This window comes from Ciconia boyciana, chromosome 7 (assembly GCF_034638445.1).
Source record: "Ciconia boyciana chromosome 7, ASM3463844v1, whole genome shotgun sequence".
Taxonomy (NCBI): Eukaryota; Metazoa; Chordata; class Aves; order Ciconiiformes; family Ciconiidae; genus Ciconia; species Ciconia boyciana.
Genome location: NC_132940.1, coordinates 55,034,145 through 55,058,092, shown reverse-complemented (window position 1 = coordinate 55,058,092; position 23,948 = coordinate 55,034,145). Strand labels below are relative to the sequence as shown.

The following is a 23,948-nucleotide window of genomic DNA, read 5'->3' as shown; positions in this document are numbered from 1 at the left end:
TCAGTCATGCTCTTCCTCTTAGTTTCACTGGTTAATGCAGCAAGGCAGCAGAGCATTATAGAGTTAAATGAGTATATATGCATGTGGTCAGCAAGTAAAATATAGCTTAAGTATGATTTCTGTCTCCTAAGCAAGAATGTGTGTTAAAAAGGCTGCGTAACGTATGGATATATTTCTCTCAAATGTTAATATTTAACTCTGTTTTGTTAGGGACCTGAAGAAGTTTAGCTGCTGTAACTGGATGAAGGTTCAGTGTCTGTTTTTTCCTGTTATTCTTTATTTTTCCTTAGCGTGAGGTTTTTAATGTCTGGTATTGCAGCTGGCTGCTTCTCTCCACCCGCCCCCCTGCCTTCTTTCTCTTTCCTGAAAGGAAACTGCAGTTCATCCAGACAGTCAGGGGTGTGGAGGGAACCTGGAAGATGCTCTGCTTCCTGTTTTATTCATGGCAGCTAAAACCATGCTGGGGAATCTGGAGCGGAGATCCACCGTCCCGCATTCCTCTTGTCATTTGGAGTATGTAACACTTATAGAGTGCTTTTAAAATGGCTCTGGGGGTTGCATAGCAGCCAGTCCTGTGCCTTGGACAGAAAGCACTGCACTTGGTCCTTTTACTTGGGAAGGGGTGTTGGTGAAACACATTTTATAGTTCTTACTGCTGGTTAGTGATGCCTGTATTTTCTTGGCTAACTGGTATTTTTAGGCGGATTCAAACCTGTTGTTATCACACTCTCCCTGTTTTAAATTGAAGACCTTTGTTAGAAAGTTAAATCTCTTGTTGGTTTTCTTTTGCCCTTTTAAATAGGGATTAATATCCAGTGTGAGGTTTGGTTTTCCAAAGATGTGGATTTGCAGCAGGTCCTTGAGGTGCGAAACTGGTTTGATTGTCTGGGCAGGGAAGGATACTTGGCTTAGTTTGCATGAGGATGGGAAGTGAACTGAAAAGCTCTCAGCCACAAAAGGTGACGAAGAGACTGCTGGAGCATATTCCTGCAGATGGGACATGCTGGGAATTTGCAGAATTTAGCTGCATTTTAATCCTTGTTGTTTCAACAAGCTACTTGGATTACTGCAGCTTTTGGGGTCAGGCTTGGTACTGGTGCAAAGGAAAGAACTGCTGTCCTAAAGAGTGTACAGCCTGAACGGGCAGTGTAGGTGATGGGTTGGAAAACAGGGCACCAGGGAGGCGTATGGAGCTGTTGCAGCATGTGAAGCCTCAGCCCATCAACTTGCCAAGGAGCCATCCATCCTCTGTCGTGCGTGGTTGTGCGAAGCCATGGAGGGCAGCAAGCCGGCGGTCTGTGTCGCTCCTCGAGTGCTGTGCTTTGCCTTTGCACGTGTGGCCCTTCACGATGGGGGATGCCTCCTCCCCACGCAGCGCTTCCCCAGCTTGGCTGAGCCCTGGATCAGCCCCTGCTTCTGGTGGCAGTTGGATGTGGGGTGTCCAGGCTTTGCCAGCTGCTTGTAGCCAAGCTTGGTGTTTCAGGGACAGTACGGCAGGACTGGAAATGATGATGCTCTGTTCCCCTTGCCGTTTCTGCCCTTTCCCACTCATCAGGACAGGCTGCTTGTTGGAAGACAAGGACGAGCAGTGCCTGGGTGCCGTAACCCAGGGCTCCAGGCAGTGCTGGTTGGGGCCATTAATCTTCATGTGCCGATCCTTCTCTGTGCAACACCTCGTCGCCGCGAGGATGTTACTGGAGAGCTGGATGGACTGTAAAGGATGAGCTTCCCAAGTGCCGCCTGTGTCCCCCTGATGGGTGCTGGGCAGGGCTGGTGGAGCTCAGGAGGATGGAGTATGCCCACGGCTGGGACTGCAGCCTGCTAGGGCTCTTTGTCTGGTATTTCTCCAGGACCTGGGCAGATCCAGTCATCACTGATGCTAACCAGGATCCACAGTGGATTTTCTTCTGCTCCAGAAACACAGCCATTAAGGGCTGACCTGTAAACTAATACAGCTGTTAAAAGATTTTTCCTCCTGCAGCCTGGCACCCTGTAGACGCTTGACTCTGAGAAGCCTTCCATGGTGCTGGACCTCAAGTGTGCTCAGAGAGCTCCATGCCTGCCTTTCTTAAGCTTCTCTCAGTACTTCTAATGATGTATTAAACACAGAGGATTTGCTTTAGCTCCCACGTAAGGAGGATTGGTTTGCAGCCCATCCTTCATCCCGGCTGTTGCACTGATTGATCCAGGGCTGGCACTGCACAGGACATGGCGAAATGGTGACACTGTCACTGTGTGACTCGGGTGCTGTGAGGGGATTTAGCGTGCACTAAAGGGCTGGGTGTACGTGCCCCACAGCAGGTAAGCTACCCCAGATAGCATGGGGCTAGCACACGTGGGCATGGAAAGGATGAAGGAGAGGCAAGATTACAAGCCTACATGGCTCTACACATCTGATACTTTGCATTTCTGTAGGCAAAGGTTTCAGAGCCCTTAAACACTAAATCGTGCCCACAGGCTGAGGAAAGCTGTATCATCCTGGTGTGCAGGTGTAGAAACTGAGGCACCGTGTGGCAAATTTGGGAAAAGTGCAAATCTCTGGATTCCACGTGATGGTTCACGCTCAGCTCTTGCAGACAAGTGGGCGCTTTGCAGCCTTGTGCCGAGTGGTACTGTGAAACCCATCTCTCTTACTCCAATAAAGTTGTACTTTTCTGAGCACTAAATATTTCTGCATCAGTTGCTTAAAGGTAAACCAGGTTGTATTGAGTATTTCATAAAGTTGATATATGTTGGTGATATGTGACATGATCCCAACACGTATCGTTACTTCAGGAATTTCCAGATGGCACCTTACATAATTGTACCACTGCTCCTTCCTAGGATCTGGGCAAAGTGCAGGCTTTTAAGAAATGTCTGTTGTTATTAGCTTTATAATACACATTCTTGTGTAACAGCTGTTGCAAGCAGCAGGAGGTCTCACTCGCAGCCCAATTCTACAGCCAACTTTGAGGGGGGAATTTGCTCTTGTGAACTAGGTATTTGCATTTGGGATGAGATCTCCCAAATGAGAAAAACTTGTTTACCTCCAGTGAGCATGTTGGTTCAAGGACTAGCGTGCCTGGGAAGAGGAAACAAGTTGCTCTTGTTGCTTTACCACAGTCTTCTAATCGTTAACTGTGCTTATTGCTTGACATGAAGGGGATGACTACGTTTTAAAGAAACATCAGGTTTTGAAAGCCTGGTTGCCTGCGGTGGGGAGGAAAGAAGTCCTTGTGCTGTGCTGTCTCACACCCCTGCTGTGAAAATATCACAGGGACGAGTTCCAGTGGAGCTGCCCATTTTTGGCAGCCACTTCCCTCCTACATCCTTGTTCTTCAGGTAAATCCCTCTTCAGCTCCGTTAGCCGTTCCCCTTTCCTCCCTGAAAAGTCATTATCATCCCTTGAAATTAAGGAAAAGACAGGAGGAGGGAATAAATGGATGTTAAGAAGTAGAAAACAATCAATTAAATAGTACATAGCATGTAATTTTCCTTGGAAACTTACCATGAAATTGAGGAGCACTTTAACAACTAGTAATTTAAATTGCATTTGAACACTGCTAATGGGTTGTTTGCATGGGAATTTTGATCATTTCACAGCAGGTCGTTGTCTTTAGTACCCCTTCATTCAGTTTAAAAATAAATAAATAAATAAATCTCATAATGAGGAAGATGCTGTAGACAACCGGTCCAACTGTTGCTACTAAAAGGTGGTACCCTGGAAATCTTGCAAGGCCCTGTTGCATTCAGAGCCGTTTATCATAGAATTATAGAATGCTTTGGATTGGAAGGGACTTTTACAGGTCATCTAGTCCACCCCCCCTGCAATAAGCAGGGACATCTTCAACTAGATCAGGTTGCTCAGAGCCCCGTCCAGCCTGACCTTGAATGTTTCCAGGGATGGGGCCTCCACTACTCTCTGGGCAACCTGTTCCAGTGCCTCACTACCCTCATTGTAAAAAATTTCTTTCTTAAATCCAGTCTAAATCTGCCCTCCCTTAGTTGAAAACCATTGCTCCTTGTCCTGTCACAACAGGCCTTGCTAAAAAGTCTATCCCTGTCTTTCTTATAAGCCCCCTTTAAGTACTGAAAGGCTGCTATAAGGTCTCCCCGGAGCCTTCTCTTCTCCAGGCTGAACAACCCCAACTCTCTCAGCCTTTCCTCCTAGGAGAGATGCTCCATCCCTCGGATCATTTTTGTGGCCCTCCTCTGGACCCACTCCAACAGCTCCATGTCCTTCTTGTGCTGAGGGCTCCAGAGCTGGATGCAGTGCTCCAGTGGGGTCTCACCAGAGCGGAGTAGAGGGGCAGAATCACCTCCCTCGACCTGCTGGCCACGCTGCTTTTGATGCAGCCCAGGATATGGTTGGCTTTGTGGGCTGCAAGCGCACATTGTTGGCTCATGTCCAGCTTTTTGTCCATCAGTTCCCCCAAGTCCTTTTCCGCAGGGCTGCTCTCAATCCCTTCGTCCCCCAGCCTGTATTGATACCCGGGGTTGCCCTGACCCAGGTGCAGGACCCTGCACTTGGCCTTGTTGAACCTCATGAGGTTCACATGGTTTGTCCAGGTCCCTCTGGATGACATCCCGTCCTTCTGGTTTACATCCTTAGCATCAGCTCTTCCAGTGTTAAATTCATGGGAATTTGTCACTTTCTATCTAAAAATGCTTGGTATTGCTAAAAGGTAGGAAAATAACATTATCCCTGTTGCACTCGCAAACACAATGGAGGCAGGGTGGCTGAAGAGGCTCCTCCAGGCTCACAGGGCTGGGGTTTGCAGCCATGGGACCGATCTGGGAATGCAGCCCGTGGCTCCGTCTTTATCACCTTGAATGAATCATAACAACGTTTGGGATCTGATCCTGGCTCGCTCCATCTGAAGAGGAACAACAGAGAGGTGCTGATCAGCTGTAGCTGCAGGGTATTTTTACTTATTAGTCTTGTTTTTCCAGTGTTTAATGCTCTCCTCCACCATTATTTTACTTATAAAATGCCAGTGATTTTCAGCAAAAGGCAATATCAACCTAATTGTGTGCTATTTTGCCGCTGATTGTGCTGGGAACAGACTCTATAGGAAGGCAAACGCAAGTTACTTGTCGCCTGTTGCTGAATGAACATCCCATTTTCAGAGCAGGGCTTTTGCAAATCCGTGGGCACACTTAGCATATGGAAGGGGGTTCCAGTATCAAAACAAATCTGGCCTCCTGTTTCTGGATGTGTAGGTTGTTTCTTAGAAGATGGAACCTTTAAAATCTGTCCCTGCAAACATGACTGTTAAATCCTGCTATTTCTAGAGATGTGAGGCAGCTGTCTGCACTGAGATAAGCTATAAAAAGGCAATATTTTCCAAAAATGGCTTTTTTAGCTATACCTGCCAGACAGCTTGGCCAGTGGGAGTTCACCAGGAGTGTCGCCGCTGCTGCCCTTTTATGCACAGGGTGCTGAGCAATGTAAAAACTTCTGGGCAAGTCTCCAAGGGCAGCGTTAAGCACCAGCTCTTCAGTCTCTCTATCTTGTGAAATGCTGCTATGCAGAAAAGTGCATTCAGCGCGAAGGAAGGGGTGCTTGTTGGTTTGATTTGTTCTTATGTGATCTCCTGTTGTTTTCTAGGTGGTTGCTTTGTCCTGGACTTTTGTTCTTAATTTTAATTGCGTCTTTCTTGTTGCTGACTCAGTGACCATCTCCTTTAATCACAGAGTGGTTTGAGTGCCCCCCCCCCAGATTATTTACTGGAAGGCATTCCTGTTTGCTGTGTAGTCTGAGGGTAGCTGGTGAGTTCAGGTGAAACCAGTAACAAGAATTGTAATTTTTCCTAAAGGTCTGGATGAGGTTTCTCATAGCATAACGGTGTTATCGCTTGTACTTCCTGACGCACGCGCTACCCGCAGTCCTTTGTGAGTTATCAGCTAATTCTCCACCGAGATGTATGAGTATAAGAAAGCTACATCAGATAATCTCGTAGAGGCTGTTAAGACTGTAGGGACAGAGAAGGACGTGGCTTTTGAGCATGCTCCCAGTGAAGTATTTCTGAAAGCTGGGAGGGCACTGGAGATGGGTGTTTCGCAGTGACCGAAGTGATGTGCTCGTGTAGGTGAGGGGCTGGTGTGTAGGGGGAGGCAGGGGCTGAAGTCCACGCGGTGGAGGACTGCAGGGGGCCAGAGAGTAGCAACTTGGGGCGTTAGGAGACCCCGGACAACTCAGGTTCTCATGAGATAAGGAACAGCTGATTCCATCAACTCTGTGAACTGTCTAGCAACTACTTTTGCCCTCTTATTTTTTTATTTTTTTGGTTGAATGAGCATTTTATCACATTGATTCCTGAGAAGTGCTACTCCCGCTATGCAAATCCCCCATCACGTGTGGGTGTTGTTGCCAAACAGCCAGCTGCTTCGATGCATCCTCTCAGCCCTGACATGGACGGGGGTTTTTGCCTTCACTGTTTTTTTTTTTCCCTTGGAGCATGGGCTGCCTCTTAGTCACCTCTTGATGCCCTGTGTGTTGTGGGTAACTTTTCTTTATAACTTTTTTTTCCTTACCCCAGCTTTCCATTTTAAGAGCCCACTTGCCTCTTTTCCAACCTCCTTCCAAAAGGAGATACGCGCTTGGCTGGTGGAAGGCAATGCAGGTTTGATAGATGCTCCCCCAGCAAACAGCCATGTGTGTCTGCTCATCCAGAAACCCACTGAAAACTGAATAGAAATGAGGCATGTGGGGTTTGAAATAATCCCAGTGAGTTATTTCTGCCATGTTCTCCCCTTGCTAGTGCACATGGTGCTCCCACGAGCTCCTCTGCATCTCAGGGTTTGAGCTTATGGGTGAGCAGCACTGGTAAAGGCGCTTTGTTTCCCTACCTTCCTCTCTCAACTATTTTTTGAAGAATGCTGATAAATTTAAGTGATAACCTTGTAACTGAGAGATAAGGAAGAAAAAGTCTTATGGGTAGATTAGTTTGCAGTGGAGGGAAGGCAAACACTAAGGGAGCTCGGTGGAGGGAGCCCACGCTGAGACTGAAATTCAGCCCACGCTGAAATACCAAGACTGCTTATTTATCACTTACCCACCGTAAATGTATACTGGGCTTTACAAGTGGAGAAGACAGTCCTTGTCCTAAAGAGTCTGCAATCCCAGGCACACAAATATGCACTTGAGGGCTGGGGAAGGGAGGGTATGGGTGATTGCTGGAGATAGAAATGCAGATAAAGTGGATTCCTAGAAGAAAAGGACTTCTGAGGTGGGAGTTGTGGGTGATGAGAAGGACGTTTAAGATGCTGGAGGATTGGATAGACAGAGGAGGGTAAATGGGTATGGAAGACCTGATGAGAAGACCTGAAAGGAAATAAGGTTGAAGGGGAGGGTAGAAAGCGAGAAAAGAAGTAGGAGGAAAAAAAGAGCAACGAGTCAGCTGTGGGAGGGGATACTGTGGGATGCTGTAGATGAGAGTCGAGATGACCTTAATGTCTCTTCGTTCTGTGTTAAAAGCTATGCTGTAACTCAGCTACTGGGATTAGTCATCTCCCAGTGTATGAAGTACCAGTTTATTCTCTGAATGGAGAGTACTGGTCCTAGCTGAAGTCCAGTGCTGGAAGATCTCTTGGCTGGGCTCGAATGCCGTGTGTGTCTGGTGGGGTGCTGGGTGGTTACACATTGTGCAATCCCATGTGTGCACCATTGCCAAACTTTAATAGGCAAGTGCATAAGTAACTTGCCACCTTCTGCTTAATGCCATCAAAGTTAGTCCTCTAGAGAGACTTAACAAATCAGAGATTGGCTTGTGTGTCTGTATATATATATTTAATATCAATGTATATGGTATGGGTAGGTTTTCGAGTGCAGCAGGCTGCACTTCAGTGGCATCTGATAAGATATGGGTGGGATCAGTGGTTTATGTTGCGCCATACCCACTCCACAGTAAAAGAGCAGTAATCTTTGCACGAAGGTCCTTGTGCATTAACTTCCATGGAACTGAGGTGGAAAAACTCACTGGTCATCTGGTTCCTATGTGTGCAGCTTTCAGTTCCCTAAAAAGACCTTGGGACTTCCACAGCTTCCTTCAGGGTTTTGTTTCATTCCCAAGGACTGAAGGTGTTGAGGAAGAATTTACTGTCACCAGGCTTATTTCCCTTTCTCTGATTTTTTCTCTCTTTCTGAAAGTATCCTTGATGTTTGGCATTTATACCCTGGCAAGTTCCTGTAGACTGGAAAGTCCACAGAGCTCTCCTGAAGCAGTGGTAGTAGCTTCACGTAGACCCTTTTCCTCCCCAATTTGATCCTCCTCCAGCTTGCTTATCTTTTTTGGGGGCTTGTGTCTGATCCCCATCTGTTTTTTGGGCCTCCTTTCACTGCTGATGCTTTCCAGATCTTCCTTCTGGTTCCTCATTTCCTCTCCAAAGTAGTCTCCCATCCTTCTGGTCCTTTCCTAATTATGCATTAGTTAGACACAACTTCTTTGTAGCTGGTAAAAGGCGTGGGAACATGAAGGGCATCTCTTGTGGAGCTCAGTCCATCTACTGTCATGGCACGCTGTTCTAGCAGGAGAAAAACCTGAATTTAGAACATCTGAAATTGCCCATTATCTCGGCTCATTTCTTGTAGTCCATAATTTGGGGGTGGGGAAGCAAGGGGAAGAGGAGGCGAGTCACTCTTAAAAATGACTCATTCCACAATAGATCAATACAAAATGTTCCATTACATTTTCATTGCCAAAAATGACTCCCCTCTCCCACCCCCCCTTCTGTGAGATGCTGCAGAGGCTGCTTTGCTAGACCTAGTGGTGGTGTCTCTTGGTACATGTAGGTTGGTGGCATAGCCAGCCCAGCAAAAGGGTGTCTGAGTTTTGCTTCAGACCTTACTTTCTGGGTGGGCTGAGGTTGAGCATGATGGAGATGACCTGCTTTCAGAGGGGAAACAGATTCCTGGCTGCCCTGTTTCATGTTGCTTGAGGCATGGAGCAGACCTGTTTGACGAGAGGAGTCAGTCCCAGCCTTCCTCTTTGGGAGGGAGGCCAACGAATGTGCAAGGCATAAGGCAATATAAAGGGACATAATAGAAAGTATCGTGGGATATCTGCCAGCAACCTCTTTGGGCTGTTGCCACTGATCACTCCCTTGGGCTGATGAGACGTTTCAGTGGTGTATCCTTGCTGAAGTTTCTTGCTGTTTGCAGTGATGGGGTGGAGATGGAGATGCTGGGCATTCTCTTGCCTGCAGGTGTTTACACAGTCCTTGGGTTTTAAAGTATGTTTAGAGCAGTGATATTACCCTCCATTTACTGACCAGTAAGGGAGAGAAGCTAAGGGACTTGCCCAAAGCTACACAGATGTGCACAGATGTATATAAGCATTTGTGTGTATGTATATATATGACAAGGCTAAGAATTGATCCAAGTTTCCTGACTCCCTTTGTCCTGTCCTTCTTCCTGGGATCTTCAGGGGCACTTTTATGGGCAGCCCTACTGTAGCAGCTAGCCATAATTGTGCCGGTGCACAGAGGGGTGCTGTCCTCCGGAGCTCTTTCCGTCCGGTGGTACCCATCTGTCGCTCTTGCCTGGCATGGCAAGTGCCACATGCCTGCGAATGGGATGGGAAATATCACTGGACTGGCCTCAACAGCCTCTTCAAAAGGCTTCAAAGTATTTCTGGTTATAGCACTTTGCTATAGCACTATAGCATCTTCCAGCCACCATGAGCAAGGCCTTGATCTGCTGCTAAACTTGCAACATTGCTTTAATAAACAAACCCCACTGCTAACAGGTAGGGCTTTGCTGGGACAAATTCAATGTGTGAGGGAAGTGGGCTGAGTTCAAGGGCACTCACTCCTGATAAAATTATCTGTTAGTACAAATGGAACCAATGGCATCTTCTGCTTCATCCTGGACTGGGAGAAGGTCTTGCGAGGAGTTGGGCGATACAGGGTTCTGCATTGTGGTGTGCCGTGATGGCAGGGGCAGGATCCCAGATGCTTGGCATTCCCCGGTGAGCTGTCTAGATAGCTGCTGCTCTGCTTCGAAGCTGCTGTCACAGAAACTGAATGTTACGGGATCCAGGGCACACACAAATGTGATGTGTTTACTGAGCAAATAAAGGCGGGAGAGAAAAAAGGAAAAGCCTCAAAGTGGCTTTGGGTGTTTTTTAAGTGGTAAAACCAAGAAATTCCTGAGTGTATGCAATTAATGTCTGTTTAAACAGAAACTTCTTTGATAGCTGAAATATCAGCTCCTACGGAAGAGCTTTCCCGGTGGGTCTTTTTCATCTCTAACCGCCTGCCCTGGCAGGGTGTGCAGGGGGATGACCCTGAAGGTGCTGGGCTTGGTGTTTTCGGTTAGGCTTGTTAGGTGTTTGCAAAGGGCAATGCCTTCCTTCGTTCCCAGCTTGCTCCCACCTCCCTGATTGCATGGGGGCAAAAGTGGTAAATTCATACAAAAACTCACCCATTTGGGTCACCAGGGTCCAATGCCTGATGTTTTTTTTGGTGGAGTGTCATTTGGCATCATAGTGTGTATATATGGGTACATATGACATATGTTTAAGTATACACAGCAGTTGAGAGGGGCAGGTATAGCACACTGGCATTTCTCAGGGCTTCGGACAAGATATCGAGGTGTTATTATTTACTCTAATCCCAGAGGAATAAGGTGCAGAATGGGCTAAAGGGCTTTTCTTCCATTTGAGCTGTACGCGCTGTGTCTACGAGCAGGCTGCTGTCTCTGAGCAGCTTTGCTGGTGAAAGCCCGTGAAGTTGTTGGAGTAAAACTGCTGGGGAATGGGGTACGTGGTGGAGGCAGAACAGGTGGTAACAAAATCTTTGCGGGCATGACCTGCCCATTAAAACTTCACAGGGTCTTACTGGTGGTATGGATGTCATATCAGCAGCCTGCTGTGGACACGATGCTCTTTGTGTATAGTTAATTTGATTAAAAAAAAAAAAAAAAGGCATGAGGATGTTTCAGAGCACTCTGCTGAGTGGTGACAGCAGGGCACCTGCTCAGAACAGCCTCACTGAGCTTAGAAGAGTGCAGCGAGTACTGCCGTCACCCTCCCGATTAGTTCCAGCAGTGACCTGCGTCTTTCTGCTTGTGCTGGAACATGCAAAGGTACACTTTTCACCTTTTTCCTTTTATCTTTTCCTTTTAAAAACACCATTTAAGTGCCTTTGTGGTGCTTTGGCAGCAGTTGCTCAACCCTGTGCTGTTGTCTACATGCTCGTTGGAGGCTCCTTTGTTATTTTGATACCGCTTTCATAAGTAGACCAGCTGTAAGGAATACTCTGCAGGACCTGCTTCAGTGGAGCTACACCATACCTGAGCTCGGTGGTGCACGGGGCCAGATCCATAGCAGGTGTAAATGGCAAAGCATGGTACCTCACAGCCTGCTCTGTCAAGGCTGTTCTTCTCTGAATATAAAGGAACCGTGTTGAACTCCTCACAGTTTATAAGGCTTTGAAAGCTTGACATGGACATGATGTTCCTTCCCGGAGCTGTAGCTGCTGGATCTCTCGGCGCAGTTCTTTTGTTGCTCCTGAGTGCTGGAATTAATGTGGAGCAAACTCTGAAATGTTTGAACAAGCTGTGATCTCCTTGTAATATCTCTTTTTCTCCAGACAAACACACGGAGACGTTCAGCCCTCCCTCCCTGCTTTCCTTCCTCCTTCCAACCTTGAGACTGTCCCGCTATTGTGGATTGCTTGTGTCATGCACAAGTGTGTTGTATTTGTCCCTCGAGAATGCACCAGTCACTGCTGATTTGTCTCCAAATCATTGTCCCTGCAGTTTTGAATAATACCGACGTTAAGCAGGTGGAGCTGATACAATCACTTCCAGCGCAGCTGATGGCAACTGGGCCAGATCCTTTCTCACTGTTTCCTGACAGGAGAAAATAAAGCACACGTGAAGGCAAAATACATGAGTTTTCCCCTTTGTCTGCCCTCCCCGGCCCCCAAATCATGGTTTCCTCAACAACAAAAAAAGGAGTCTCAGCCAATCTGTTTCACGGAAGAGGCTGAATTTCTTAGAGTCAACATTTCCACGTCTGACAAAGTTTAAAAAAGTTTAAAAAAAAAAAAGAAGAAGAAAAAAGGGCAGAGAGGCTGCATGTGGTCTGGCAGGCAGCCAGACAAGGAGTGCTCTTTGGGGTTATTATTAGGCAGATAACAGTATCAAGAGCTTAAACATCAACCTGGTTCTGAAGGCTGCGGCGCTCTGTTTGAAATGCTGATGCACGTTTGATGCTCGTGAGAAAATGTATTGCACTATCTAAAGCCACTTCCCCCCCCCCCCGCAATAACTTGGGTGCCAGTAGAGCTCCTGGGAAGCGATTACAGGTGCTCCATGGGGAGCTATTGCTAGTTTTGAGCTTTCAAATCCTTTTCTGTTCTTACGAGCAGCTCTTTGTTCCTGCCTCTAATAGGAACCATACCTAGAGTTTGCACTAGGTCCCTGAGTGAATTTCAACTGCCTTGAAGATCTTCTCACCCCTTCTCAGGACCTGTCTCAGCAAGGAGGGAGGAAGTTTTGAGGCCCATGGGTTCTGGTTCAGAAGGTGTGTGTACAGAGAGGTGTTCAGGGGTGTGGGGAAATCTGATCACCAGCACTGCAGTGCCCTGTAGCAGAGGGGACACATGGGGAGGCGGAGGGACAGACTTTTGATGATCCTTGAGAACTGAGATGCGGTACTTAACACACTTGAGGAGCAGGAGCCGATGGAGAGGTGCATGGGGCAGGGCGACACGGGCAGAGCTGCTGGCTGGGAAGTTTCTTCTCAAGTGCTTCAGGACCAGCAGAAGAATGTCTGTTTGTAATGCTGCTAGATGCCATGTATCTGTCTATGTTCCCATCTATAGATGGTATGTGCAAGGCTATATATAAACGCTATGGTGGCTGGTATTTTGGCTGATACACTCACAGTTTTGTGCCACATTGAGAGATATTTTTAAATCTCCCTGTTCCAGGAACATCTATACCATGACAGATGTCATCTGGCGTGGGGAGTGGCTTCTGAAAAGGGAGCACAATGTTATTACTATGAGCCTTAGTAGTCTATTAGATTATTTATTGCTTCACTGCCACCATAAGACATGTGAGGTGCGTTATTTCTGCCTGTCAGAGTTTTTTCACACATGCAGGCAGGCAGCATCTGTCACTCCTCCCTGCGAGTCACTAGCTTTCATTCTCAATGAACTTTCTTTCCAGCTGGAAGGAAGGCAAAATAAAGGCTTCAGGACTACACGGAGCTGATGAGCAAGGAGTTCATTAACAATTATTTACCTTGGAGTTGTTCCTCTGACAGCTGTCTTGAATTTGGGTCCTTCTTGGCCAAGACACAGTCACCTCATGCTTGCTGTTGTTTTATTTCAAGGCGAGTCCGTCGACCTGTTGTGTCAGGCCCTGCGGAAACCTGGTATGAGTCAGACCCGTCTCGGTTGCACGAGACAAAGAGTAGGGTAGGAAACAAATGAGAAATTACTTGCTCAGGACTTTCTTTTGGGAGTAGCTCTCAGGTTCTTCAGGCCTCAGTTCATCGGCCAAGGACCTGGCAGCGCTGCCTCATCCCCAGGACCTGTCAGACTGTGGGCAAGTCCCATTTTTGTGTGTCCTTGCAGAGCTGTGGGGTTTTTGTGGTGGTTGTGAAGCACTGGCTGTGCCAGCCATGTTATGATGGAAGTGCTCAGAGGGTGAATGTGGGCGTCATCAGCAAGCTCTGCTTGTACACGCAGGGGTAATTCACCGTTGCTCATGCTTTGCACCGGGTTTGGGTGGAGACTTTCAGACTGGAAGGGCTTGGAGAACATGTTGGGGTTTGTACCTCCATTGCAGAGAGTTCCTGGGCCCGTAAAGAAAGTAAGGCAGTGAAAAACGAAAAGGCAACAGAGATGTGAGAAGTCACACCTGAACCTCGACCTGGGTCTCTTGTTTCAGGTTACCCTGAGAGGTATTGGTGCTCCGTTCAAATCCTCCTCTGTGTGCTGGGGTGGGATGCTTGTCCTATAACCGAAAGCAGGGGAGCCAAAACTTTCCCTTCTGTGTTGGAGGCTTTGGATGTGGGTCCATCTTCCACGTTCACTGGTGAGGGGAAAAAATGATCAGTGGAGCAGCAAAGGTGTGGAAAGTGGGATTAGAAGCAGTCAACTCTTCTTATGAAGATTGACCAGGTAGGAGGAGTCCCTGTGGGGCTCGTTACTTGTCTGAGCCCAGCAGATGTGCCATGTTCCCTGCCTGTTTTGCCTGTGGCTTGGTAGGGTGTTGTCAACACTGGCCAGGCATCCTCGTCTGCCAGCTCTTTGCAGAACTACAGCGTCATTGGGGGAAGGTCTGCTGTAGAGGTTGGAGGTAGCCTGTAGCTCCATGGAACTGGCCTAGTGAGTTGCCACTGCCATGACATTGGTGCTTTGGGAGGTGTTGAACAGCCAAAGGGTTTCTGCTTCCCATTCAAGAGCAGCCCAAGAGCAGAAGGGTGCTGTGGGTTTACGCTCACTGGAGGCACAAGGGACTGTTGGATCTGGGCCAAGGTAGAACCTCAACTTTTTGTATCACTTTGTTTAGTCCATCATTAATGTCAGAAGCAGAGGGATGTTTGTAGGGTTTTTCTGTAGATCTCCTGTTTCTTGTATCCACTCCACAATTCTGGCCTGGACCCACTCACTCTTGCCAGGCTAATGTATGCAAGTGATAATTCAAACGAGATTAAGCCTGGTACCTCCCTTTAACCTGGAGATGGACCTTCAGTGTTTTCCTGGGAGGAGAGGAGTGGGAGGGACATGTCTTGGGGCTGTCTCCTCCCTGCTGTAGCTGGGGATTGGGCTGACAGCAGCAACACCGGGCTGGTTCAGACCACGTCTGTCCAGCCCAGGGTGCACCTCTGCCTATGGCCGGCAGCGGATGCCAAGGGAAGGCTATCAGCTTCCCCACGTCACTAGCAGAGAGGCACGGCTGCAGCGAGCCCTGACCTTGCACGACGCCCTTCCCGCTCTGACCTCGCAAAAACCCCGAGCATCCACTCCACGGCCCTGCCGGCGGATGAAAACCAAAATACATAGAAAGCTTTGGCAGCATGGGCGTGCGTTGGGAGAACGGAGAGGAGGGGGGTGGAAAAATAGCTCCGGTGTCGCCTCACTGGGTGCCAGGAAATGGCCCAGCATTGGGGTGAAAGACGAGCAGGGTCCGGCCGCGGCGGGGTCGGAGGAGCCGGCAGCCTCGGCATGGCGGCACATTCTGTACATTCTGCAGCCCCGCAGCACGTGGGGCTGCCTGGCAGCCTTGCGTTGTGCTGCCAGGCATGCAGCTTAGCTGGTATTTCACTATCCTGATACCCGCTAAGTCTCTCTTTCTGGTTTTTTTTCCCGCCCTCCCCACTCTACTTTTAACTGAGGTGCACTTGTTTATCCATTAGGGCTCTACAGCCTATAAACAGGATGTCTCTCTATTTCCTTTCAGCCCAGTAACACTAAACCGCTTCGAGTGCAGATAACATGTTAGTAACTCTCCTCCTGGCTGAATGAGCCTTGTGTCGGTCATAGCTAGCTCCAGATGAGACAGCACACGCATATATATATATATATATATATATATATGTATGCATATTTATCTAATACATGGATGTGGTATGAGTTGGCCATGGTGAACAAATTCACGTTGCTGAAAAGGAAGTAAGTGCATGTTTTAGGCAGGGTGGCTGTAACAAACACCGATTTAAACCGGATCCTGAATTTACGTTTTGTAAAAACAAGCTATTGTATAAAACCCTAAGCCTGTGAAACCTTTTGGGGGAAAAATTTCTCCGGTTTATTTTGTTTAAAAGTCGCTTCCTAAAGATTTTCCCACTATGCCGGAGACCTGGATACTGACAGCCTGACAGTGAAATGGAGCATGTGGAAAGGGATTGCATTAACTAGTGCTTGTAATGCTGAGTGAAATTTTGAAGGGGAAAAATAAAAATAAAAGAAAAATAGTAACACTGTATTTCAAGAAATTGTTTCCCTTCAGAAAGGCAGTGTTCAGCCTGTGTGAAAGCAGAGAGCGTAATAGTCATTCTTCTGAAGTACTTTTTGATCTGGGACCTTGCAATCACAAATAATAGTAACAAGAAAAACAGAGTTTTAATTTGAGATGTTCAGTGTCTTAGCTTTAATGTTGAAGATGTTCAGTGATTTCTATTGATTGTGATCTTGTTGTAAGCTCTGCCCTATATCAAGTCTTTTATAGCCCCTGCTCCCTTAAATCTGTAATTTCCTTTAATAGCTAATCTTTCATTTAAAGTAAACTTAAGGTTCTGGGCCTCGTGGTTGTGTAGGAAAGCTTTGGAAAAAGGGCTCTCTATACAGAGTGCCAATAGGGGGAAAACTTTAAACGCACTAATTTTTGTTGTCTTAGTTTTTAAGCCAGTCTTACCACCTTTGAGGCTGGACTGATAATTTTTGAACATTTGAGGTTGGAAAGCAGGTCTCTAGAAAGGAAGTGAATGATGTCTGATTTTTCTTGGGTTGGTGTGCCCTTAGTTCCAGCGAATTGTCAGTGAGAGCTTATGCTTTTGTAAAGATATTAAGCTTCTACCCACCACTTTAACTGGGTTGTCAGATCAACACAACATCTCGTTTACGGAGACGTACTCTGGATCTATTACTGAGCCATGGTTCAGAATAGCTATTGAGGAACAAGTTGTTCTGCCACAGCTCTTCTGCGAGCGCTTCATGTGCATGCTGCTTCATTCCAAAACGAACATGCCTTTTTTCACTTAGTTCAGGCTATTTTGGAAGGTGGAGTAAGCTAAAACATGGAGGAAAAAAGCTCTGCTCTTCCTGAAATAAGGTGATCTGCATTGGGCATCTTTTCTGCGAGCTTTTTGTTGTTTGAAGTTGCTGCCTACCTGGGTGGGCAGATCCCAAGCCATGTGGCTGGCCCTGAAATTTTAGCAATTCATTTCATGGTAACAGGGAGTCCTTAGGAGATCAGCTGTTTTCTATAAAAAGCTGGATGATGCTGATTTTAATAGAGGGGTCAGCGTGCTTGCCTTCTGTGCCCTGGCTTGGCACATCGTCCTTTTGTACGAGCAGGCTGGGTGAGTGACGGGGCATACTTGCACCTGGTTGCATAAGGAGTTGACACAAATGAATTGGGTGATGAAGCTGATGTTCCACCTGCCGTACAGATGCCATTTAAATAAAGATGTCCCCCTGATCCCTAAAGTATTTACTCATCACAAGGGCTGGCAGCGCTGGGTAATATTTAAGCCGTTTCACTTAGCTCATGGAAAACAGGACTAGATTTCAGCATTGCCTTTCTGGGTGGACATTGTGACATTGTGAGTGGTCATGGGCCTCTTGGCCAGTGAGAAACCCTCGTGGAGCTGGTGGCCAGGGGAGCAGGCGGTGCTGGAGGGGTGGTTGTGAGCCTGGGCTTGTGAAACGGCCCGTCTCTACAGGCTGCTGGGGCAGCGGGGGATGTTGAGATTGGGTTTTGCTTTCCCACGGTGCTGTGTAACCTCTCCTGCCTCCCATTTAGTGTGGCATTACCCAACTGCCATTGCTTCTCTGGTAACATGCTTGCATCCCCCCCCGTCTCACATTTCCTAGGAGAAAGCGGAGCCGAATGGTGTGAGATCCGTAACTGGGCTAATAGCTCGCTCACGTGTTGGCATTCAGATGAGAGGGATCAGTTGGATCAGTGGCAAAGCTTCCTCTTCCATCGGCCACACCTGGGTGCTGCGGCAGGGCTTGTCATGTATCTTGCACAAGCCGTGTGGCACCTCCAGTGTGCTCCCTCTCCCCCCTGCCCCCCCCCCCTGCTTTTTTTTCCCCCCTTTCTTTTGGAAAAGGACAGAGCAGGACTGAAGGGGAAAAGTAAAGATGAATTTCAGTAGTCCCCAATGTCAACAGTCAAACTGCTTGTCCCCACCTCCAGTCCCTGTAAGCCATAAGTCCACCACGGTAGGGTGCACTGATGGAGAGCCAGTGGTTTTCCTTACCTAGTGACAAGGGATCCTCTCCTCCTTGTTCCTTTCCTTTATGAAAAAGCATTTGCTGGAACAGAAGTGACAGCAAATCTTTGCTTTTGGGTACCAGACCTTGGTCCAAAAGGCAAGGTGCTGGTTAAGTAGTAACAGACACGTGCAGGCTGGGTTTCCACTTAGATTGACCATGGCTCCTGATTGACTTATGGTTCCTGCTCCACACCTTCCCACTGGAAGTAGGGCAGCGCTGTGAGGAGCTGGGATGCTCTTGGCAGCTGACAGACAGACGCACCAGTGGGTAAGAGCAAATTGCCATGAGGGTACATAAAACAGGCGAGGGTTTACTTCTCACCTGCAAGCTTGTGTCCTCTTTATGTAATTGGTGACCGGAAGTTAGTAGTTTGTAGACTTTGGACAGATTATATGGGGAGAACATCTATGCTGGGTCCCAGCTTGATTTTTTTTTTGGGCGGGGGGGAGGGAATGGAAAGTGTGTTGGGGAAGGATTTAGAGGAAAAGAAAGTTGGAGTGGAAATTGGTGAGGCTCTTGGAGTACACTGGTGACTGCTGTGGTCTAATCCTGCCATGTTCTTTTCCTGTTCTAAATAAGTCTTGGATTTTACAGACTTGAGCTAAATGTAATCATGAGGAACAGCTTTTAGTCTGGTGGTGTGGGAGGACCTACCTTTTTTCCTGAGGTTGCTCTGATAACCTCAGCTGCTTTAGGAGTGGTATATGGAGTACACCAGGGGCTTGTAATCAGGGGGAGGCTTACCATCCAGTTTATCAGGATCAGGAGGAGACTGGACTTGTTGGTGAGCACTCAAAATACTGATGTATGCTGTAGGAGAGAAAGCAATGTCTCTGTAGAAACTTCTGGGACTGGGAGGAGAATGTCTGAAGAGGGAGGAAAACAAAAAGTATTGCATCTATGCGTAAAGGATGAGTATTAGAACACCCCCTTCACTTCTCCCTGCCAGAAGTCACTCTGAATATAAGGTGGTTCCCCTCCCTGTTCTTCCTGTGTCCAAGCAGTTGCTTGCTGTCCTGGCCATCTCTTGAAGTGGCCTCCATAGTTAAAGCTGCTCTGTGCTCCATGCATTAAGGTCAAGAATGGTGCGTTTCCCTCACTTGTATTGTGTAGAGAAGCTATCCTTCCCCATTGCTCACCTTGGCAAACATGAGGTGCTCTCATCTGACAGGACCGACCGGTGCGTGGTTCCTGTTTGAGCAGGAAAATGAACTAGGCTAAAAATGATAACTATTGTCATCAGCGTGCCTGGGCAGGGACAAAAATTACCTTTGTCTTGTGTCAAACATTTGCTGATGCTCCAGTAGGTTGAAGAGATGATGTGGCACGATAATCTCAAAGTGCTGCTACCTTAATTGGATTTGTGACTGACTTTTGTTGACAACACAAGGGACTTTATAAGTTAAAAACTTTAGTCCTAAACCTTGCATTCCTGATCCCTGTGTATTAGCTTGGAGTGGCTTTAGAGAGGTCGTCTGGTCTGTGTTCCTGATGCCTGAGCCGCTCTGCACCTTGTGGCATTTGAAAGCAGGAGGGACATTGTACACGATGTGAAGAAGCTTGGTGAAAGATACAAGAGAACAGCTATTTCTAGTGCATTCAGCAATGCTGATTGAAAAGTGGTAGAAAAGAGAGAATGTATAGTCCAAGCATCTTGGTAGATAATTTCTCTGCAGTATTTAAACATTTTGGGGAAAGAAATATATTTGAAAAGTGCTGCTACTGCATTAAGAGAGTAAGGGCAGTATTGCATCAAACTAGAGGAGAAAGATGAACTGATTAGTTTCCTCACCATTTCCCCCCCTACACCCTCTTGTTAACATTTAAAGTGGAAAAAGTAATCTAGTTTGAAAAATGTCACTTGGTAAAAGGAAAAAAACAACCAACCAAAAAGTCTAAGCAAGCATTTACTATGTTGTGTGGTGGGTGGGATTGTAGGACCTACACAGAAACAATGCTTGGGAGCTGGACTGGCCCAGGAAGGAGCGGAGCGGAGTGATGAGCCGGGGCTGGATGTAGCACGCTCAGTGGTTCTGGTGTGAAAACAAGGCATTGTAAATAGTTCCTCCTCCCCAAACTGAGATATGTTGATTCAGCCTACCGATTAGTAGTACAAGAGGGAGAGCAATGGTTAATTTGATGGAAGAAAATGAATTTTAATGTGAGCAGGGGGTTAATTCAGAGTTTGGAAGGAGGGCATTGCAAATGCTGGGGTAGTGCAAGCCTGTCAAAGTGCTCCCCACCATCACTGGTGGAGCAGAGGCTGCTGCTGTGCAGGGTTCAAAACTAGTGCTTGGGTGGAAAATGGGAAGTGTTTTCTGTGGGGGGAAAAATTTAGAAAGAAACAGGAAAAAGCACGTCCTGTTTTTGACAAAAAATAACTCCTAAACACCTTCCCCCCTGCCCCCAGTAAAACCCACAGACCTCTCCAGAATCTGAACTTTCTAGTTCCTCTTTGGTTTAAGAAAAACAGTACAACACAAAGCTCCCTCCCCTCCAGAACACCAAAATAGTGACTAAAAATCAATATTTTAGTCAAAATATTGACTAAAAATCATGCACAAATATTGTTCTTGGTGGTGGGAGATAAGCAGAGTTCTCCTGGGAAATAAATTGATGGGAGACCTCCAGGTGCTGCCCAGAGCTCAGATGCTGTCTGCTGCTCCACGGCACTGTGTGGGTTTGCTGGGAAGAGGTAGATTAAGTTTCTTGAGGACTTTTTGTTTTAATGCTGGTGGATGCTGTGTAGTGCCCACTATTTTAATGTAATGCCCTTGGTCGGTTGTGCCTGTTGTCCGTACTTTGTGTATTTTGGGAACCTAACAGTGCTCTGCCTTCCTTGGGTTTTTTACCCTCCTCCTCCTCTCAGCTGTGTAGCTGGGTAATTCTGTCTGGTTGATAATCCCTGGCCTCAAACGCTTACCTTAAATCAGCAGGAAAGCATTATGTCCTCCTCTTCTCCTTCCCTGATTTCCTCATTGCCTGTGCCCTGTGGATGTGCTCCTGAGATGCTGGGTGTGGGTTACAAGTTCCTGAGAAAATCTGTGGGTAAATAATTAACGTGGCATAACACTGAGCTCCCCCTCTCCTCTCCCCTCCCTGGCGCTGACTGGTGACAGTGAATATTCCCATTTTGAGCTTGTCCTGCCTGTCCCAAAGAGCAGATCTCCTCGATGGGGTTCTCTCTCTTTCTTTTTTTGTTTTCTTTTGCCTCCTCTTTGTAAGAGTAAATAATGCACAAACTGCAAACAAGAGGTGGAATTGCAGGCGAGGAGCTGACCTTTGTTGATCTGGTTACATCCCTGCTCAGCGGAGAAAACAGCTTCTTGCTTGAAAGAAGGTAAAGTGAGTTCTTTCGGCTCAAACTGGTGCAAGGATAAAGCCACTCTATGCAAACAGCTGCACTTGGTTGGGGTCTGGTTTGAGCTTGCAGAGCAAACTTGCATCAGGAAGCAGCAGCACCCAGAGCTCCATGGTGCATGTGCCTGATATGTGCTCACCTCTCCTACCTGCTTCCTCCTGACGTGAGCAGGGTGTGTGCTGCAAAGAGAAACATCACTCCAAAAAGCCTTCCATAACCAACCTGGGCTGAAACAAAACGTTCCTCTGTGTGAACAGCTCTTCCTCTGGCAGCAGGTGGACCTGAAAGTCATTCTGGCTGCTGTAAAGCATGAGTTTCATGAGTTGGACATGAGGATGGGAAGGAAGGGACAATGAGTGGGAGTTAAAACCTTGGTGGGAGTTATGGCCTTTAAAGAAGTGGCTCTGAAAAGGAGTTTTGAGGTATGTGTCTATGAGTACTTCAGTGCAAGCTCCTAGCATGATGTGGTGGCAAAAAGGGTCTGGACTGATCAAGTGCCTCTGCAGCAGGATGCAGATACCAAGGATTGTCTCTCTTGATATGATATTGGTATGATATTTGTATGAAAATGAGTGGAGTGTTGTGTCCTGTTTGGCTGTGTCTGGGTAGGTGATGTCTGATGACTTGGGTTGTGCGTGTGTCAGTATGATGGTTCCTCATGGGTTTGTGACTCCATGGATGACAAGCAAAGGAACTGAGCTGTCCTGCCATCCTCAGAAAGCGCTCCAGTACAGTGGGAAGGGAGGGCGTGGGAAATGGCTGTGGAAGAGTCAGTTTGCACCATCCCTTCCTGTTTGCGATACCATCTCTAAAAGGCAAGTGGTGGTAGCTCTCCAGGAGGTGGGGGAGTCGGAGGACTCGCAGTAATATCGGAAATCCTTTCCCCTAAGCCTCTGCATCAGGGCACAGGACAACAGTCCTGGTTGCATTGATTAGAGGTCACACACTTGAAAGCTGCAGTGAAGTGTAAAGTGCAACCGGTCTGTGCGTTGTATTCTTCATTGCGAAGACCCCCTGAGTTGCACTATGAATAAAAGCAATACTTCTGGTAATGAAGAAGTTCAGGGCAAGTGGGTTGTTGGGAATTGCCGTGTTGATTGTCAGAAGCAGTGTGGCCTCCCCAGCACCCAGGGCAGTAGGTATGGATTAGACTGTGAACGTAGTTGCTTGCTGTCCTGGAAACTTTGGGATTATCCCATTTTTTTGGTATTTGTCCCAAAGCCCTTCATGAAACAGCAAGAAGTTCCAGCTCCTTTGAGCATTTCATCTGTACACCAAATCCCTGCCATGTCCAACTGTGTCAGCCCCCCTTGCTCCCTAGGGACCTGGGACACTGCCAGCTGGCTTGGATGTCACCCTAAAGTGCCTCTGCTCTGGGCTGATTTAAAACCAAAGGTATATTATGGGCTGGAGCAACGGCTCTGCAGATGCTCTGGTGTTAGGCATGCTGTCAGGCTGTGCAGTGACGTGCACAGGTCAGAACCTGTGTGCTGGGGCTCTGGGGAAGCGAGGAGGTGTGTTGCTGCTGCAACATTGCTGGGGTCCTGTGTGGTCCCAGGCTGGGAGCTGGACATGGAGCATGGTCCGTGCAGGGCTTGGCCCATCCTGTCCAGCCTGCTGTCTTCCTACAAGGTGGGCCTCTTACTTGCTATCTTTCCTGCCCTCTTTTGAGGCAGGTAGAAGGAGAGGAAAAGAGATGACAATTTGTATGTTTTAATAGGACCAAACCTTGTGCCCTGTGCTGTCCCTCCTGGGGCACCAAACCATTGGTACCTGTCCTTGTGAGAGTCCACCTGGCTCCAGCCAAGGGCTTTTTTTTTTGTTTTGTTTGCCCTGGGTGCCACTTCGTGTGTAAAATCCTAGGAATCCTATAAAACAGCCGCCCTCGAGAGATGGAGAAATATTTTATAGGGTAAGTTCTGTTGTGAACCCACAAAATCCAATTTCAGCTCTGTCACAGATTCCTTGTGTAATTTTGTGCCCCTTCAGTGCTTCCCAGAAGGCCAGTGTGACTGTTGTTGTGTTGTGGTGGGGTTCATGTGGAAATTAGTAAGTTAAAAAGGCCAGGCTCAAGGTTAGTACCAGAATCAATAGTCTCAGGTAAATTGATCTTGAAGTTTGGAAAAGCACCTCTCATGCTTCTCTGTGCCTCAGCTTCCCTTTCTGGTAAGTGGTGCTGTGGAAACCTCCTCGTGGGTGCTGTACAACACTAGCTCAGCCTCAGTCAGACACGTACTATGACAATGATGGCTGTGGAAAGACCTGCTGCTGGTGAGACCAAAAGGAAGAAAATGGGAAATACCCAATGTGTCTGCAAAGAAAAGGAACCCAAAGAGTCCTTTGATCTCAAGCTTTTGTGGGTTTCTCTTTATTTTGCTTGCTCACCCTCCTTGGAGGATTTCTGGAGGAGATCCAGAATTCAACCTTGGTGAAAGCCACCTTCAGACCTATGGGCCACGTCCCCAGTGGGGCTGTGTGTGTGTAGGGAGAGCTCTGGCCATGGGGCAGGCACTGCTGTTCATGTGACTGCCTGGACCAGTTCCTAAAGCAAAGTACCCAAAGAACGGCCAGGCAGATTAAGTGTTTCCCCTACCGAGTGGTATTTGTTGTGATGTAAAGCTGGAATGGTTCCTAGAAAGCA

At 47.5% G+C, this 23,948-nt stretch overlaps 1 protein-coding gene across 7 annotated transcripts in view; it reads left to right on the top strand.

The window, feature by feature from the left end:
• LPP (LIM domain containing preferred translocation partner in lipoma) overlaps positions 1-23,948 on the top strand; it is a 356,009-nt gene that overhangs the window by 31,693 nt on the left and 300,368 nt on the right. The gene's annotated exons all lie outside the window — the stretch shown is intronic.